The sequence below is a fragment of the Ornithodoros turicata genome, unplaced genomic scaffold, assembly GCF_037126465.1.
Source record: "Ornithodoros turicata isolate Travis unplaced genomic scaffold, ASM3712646v1 Chromosome14, whole genome shotgun sequence".
Lineage (NCBI taxonomy): Eukaryota > Metazoa > Arthropoda > Arachnida > Ixodida > Argasidae > Ornithodoros > Ornithodoros turicata.
The window spans coordinates 2161689-2165542 of NW_026999314.1; positions in this window are offsets into that span (position 1 = coordinate 2161689).

A 3854-nucleotide genomic window follows, 5' to 3' on the forward strand; every position below is an offset into this window, starting at 1 on the left:
CGAGTCTTGTGAGGAGGGCGACTGTGAAGTCCAACACGATGCAACACAAGAGCGGCCTATCCAGGTATCTTGCGTCAAGGTTACTTGGAAAGCCTATCGAAAATAGTTACGACTTAAAGACAAAGGTACTCATTCCCGTTTGCTTTTGCTCACAGTCTACTCCTTCTTAACTCCCGTGTGCATGAAAAGTGTTACTCCCTTCCACTTTAACTCTCTTAGGGGGAGTCTTTGCAGGGCCAAATTTTACTCCCTCCCACTGTGACTCCCTAAACGTGTGAATTTTCGCACCTGGGGCTCCTGCGCTTGTACTCTTTAATGAAGTGAAATTTTGCGCTTTTAACTCCCGGTCAACACATTCTTCTTTTTTTTTTTGCAGTGGATGTGCGTATAGTGAAACGTCATCATAATCATCACAACTGAGAAGGGTGGTCCCCACATATTGTAGGAAATAAGCTGATGAGCACCGTAGCGCACGTTTGAGCATAGCGCATAGAGCCGGAGCGTAGCGGAATGCAGATGTTTATTAGACGGTGGCCGCGGATGGAATGAACTCCGGGTGGAGAGCGTGGGCGGGAGCACGCGCTTCTTCATCGTCGGCGGAGGCCGCTACATCATGATATGCAATGCTCACCTATATACAATATTGTTTTTTGTTAAATACAGAGCGCTCTCACGAAGAGAGCGATAAATGAAGAACGAACGCTGCTGTACTGCTACATGAGTTATAAACAGGTGCTGCGTCGCAGATGATTTCTGGTCGCTTCGAGTGCGATGTCAAGCTTCTCTCTTTCCTTTTTCTTATGCTAGGATGAAGAACTGTACCCTGGTTCCAGGATCAGTCGAGCGGAAAGCTTGTTACTCATAATGGGTCACAGCCTCAGGCATCACACGACAAAAGAAGCGACAGGAAGCCTTCTCAAGGTCATTGATGCACATCTGCCAGACGGGGCATGTTTGCCATTGTCGAAGTACTTGTTTTTCAAGGCGTTCGCACAGGAACCTTACACAGCTGAACAACACTTCTACTGCCCACGGTGCCTTTCATACTTCGGCACATCATGAACAGAATGCGAGTGCGGAGTATGTGATGATGTACACAGTATCAGAGGGCTTCTGAACAGTGCATCGTACTTTGTAACTCTGGACGTAGAGCAGCAGCTACGTGAGCTTCTTGAACAGCCAGACATGTGCTTTCGATTTAATGACCGTACCTTATCTCTTGATGTGGGTGACATCACACAAAGCAAGTCATATCACAGGCTGCCTATACAAGGCAAGGACATCTCACTTATGGTGCATTCCATTGGGAGAGCTGGGTCAAAGTTTTTGCCCTGGGAAGGGACAAAAACTGTTCCATTGGCAGAATCGTGTCAGACGCTGAATGTTTCATTGGCGGAGTAAGGGCAAAATGTTTGCTCGAAAGAGCAATATTTTTTTACCCACGAGACCTAAGCTAACCCAGGAAAGCACGGGCTCACGTGCTATGCGCACCGCGTGCATGGTACCTCGAACCATTGTTAGCATTCCATTGACGAAGCAAACCCTTGTGACACTGCCGGGAGCATGCACTCAAACCCCACCCAGCGCGGGGCAAAATCTGCTATCCCCATGGAATACGCCATTACATGGATCGCGGACGGTGTGCCTATGTTTGAGTCCCAAATTACTCGTGTCGCCGCTCGAGCTCATGATAAACGAGCTGTCGCCCAAGCGCCGGAGCAAGTACGTCGTACTAGGTGGCTTATGGTTTGGGAACGACAAACCTAATATGAATAGTTTTCTCAAGCCATTTGTGGACAGAATGAACAAACTTTCATCCGAAGGAATGATGTGGGCAGGTCTTGATGGGCAGGGGGTAAATTCCCGTGTATTTCCTGGTCCTTCCTGCGTAGACACAGTGGCTAGGTGTTCTCTAATGGATATGGCCCAATTCAATGGCGCACATGGCTGTGCTTGGTGTGAACAAGAAGGTATAGTTGTAGTTAATGGGAATGGGTCCGCGGGAGTCTACCCTGTCGAGATGCGAGAGCCAAAACCTAGGACCAAAAAAGCGTTTCGAAAGCACGCTACACGAGCAGAGCAATCAGGAAACCTATCTCGTGGTGTGAAAGACCATAGTGTATTGTTGCTGCTGGCCTTTTTCACGTTCCTCGTGTGATTTGTGATCGATTGCATGCATGCTGTGTGCTCGTGTTTTGTCTGGTACACAGCATGCTTGTGGCTGAAGCAAAAACATGCTTTCCCATACACCATAGGTCAGTCGAAGAGATTGATTCTCGTCTGACACAAATCCAGCTCATCTGAGAACTCCCAAGGCTTCCCAGGTCACTGGGTCAGTAGAAATCTGGAAGTCTTCGGAGTGGAGGAACTGGTTGCTTTTCCTTACTCCAGTGGTGCTAAAGGGAATACTGAAGAAGCTTTACTATAACAATAGGATGAAGTTTGTAGCTTTGATGCACATCTTGCTTGCCCCTTCAGTGCCACGGGACAAGCTTACGCTTGTGAAGCGCCGCATGATGGATTTCATCAGTGAATACCTGGAATTATACGGGATACAGAATGTCACATATAATGCCCACTTGTTGACACACAATGAGGATTGTGTGGGTGAATGAGGTCCTCTGTGGAATTACTCCGCGTTCACCTTCGAAGATGTGAACGGGCAGTTGTTAGCGGTACAAGATACGCCCACGTGCAGATCCTCTACAAATTTTCCATACTGAGGAGATTACCATTTCTTTGGAAGGCAGGGTCCGTAGCTCGGTCTCCGGATGACAGTGTGCAGCGACACATGCTATACCTGATTAAGGGTTACTACCTCAGAGCCAGTTCTACGGTGCCGGAACCAGATATTGTGTATCATGAAAAAGCTGTCGTGTCTTCTGGCTCCACATTTTTCAAAAAGGTTACAGTCAGAGGGTTCACATTCTGCGTTGACACACGCGATAAATCAATGAGACTAAATTCCTATGTCGAAGTCTCAGGGACATACGGGAGAATCAAAAACATTGTCTCAATGTGTGTTTCTTGCGCGCCTTGTTCTAGTGTGTCTGCACTTTGTAATTGTCGCAAGCATTTTTTTTTTATGTGGTCCAGTACAAAGTGTGCAGTTTGGTAGTCAACTACACGTATGACACGGGTATAAAAGGCATTGCAGAGGTGGAAGGCACTGGGGAGGTCATCAGGATACCAGTCAACAATGTACAGAAGTGTCTCGCAACTGTTGTGGGAGGAAGGAAGTATCTCTGCCCGGTGAGCGAAAGCTTGACACTTGAAGCTAAGTGACTTTTGCCAGGCCTCTGAAACTGTACGTTTGCAATTGATAGTTATTCGACTTGATACGCTTTTTCACTGGTAAAAAGAGTCTCGAGGTCCTACACTCTTAATTTTTTACACTCTTTAGGGTGTATAAAGGGCGTAATCCAAAAGTGCGAGGCGCAGGTTTGTGTCCTCCCTATCTTCCCACTCACCTTCTAAACTTCTTTGGGATCGACTTCATAAGATCAGAGGTGTGAACATGAGCCGTGCTACCCCTCTTTTAGTAGTTAATGGTCAGCCATGTCAAGGCTTACAGGAACAAGCCGATGCTCTCGGTGAGCATTTTGAAAGCGTTTCTTCTTCCTCTAACTACACCAATGAGTTCCTTAAAGTATAATCAGCCTTTCACCAAAGTAGAACTTAATCGTTCCTTAGAGCACACAAAGGCAACTTCACCAGGCCCAGACAGGGTGATGTACTCTATGCTGAGCCATCTGTCTGAGGCATCCAAAGATGTGTTACTCCAATTTTTTAACCAGGTTTGGGTCCAGTGTATATTACCATCAGCGTGGAAAATTTCTACTGTAATTCCTTTG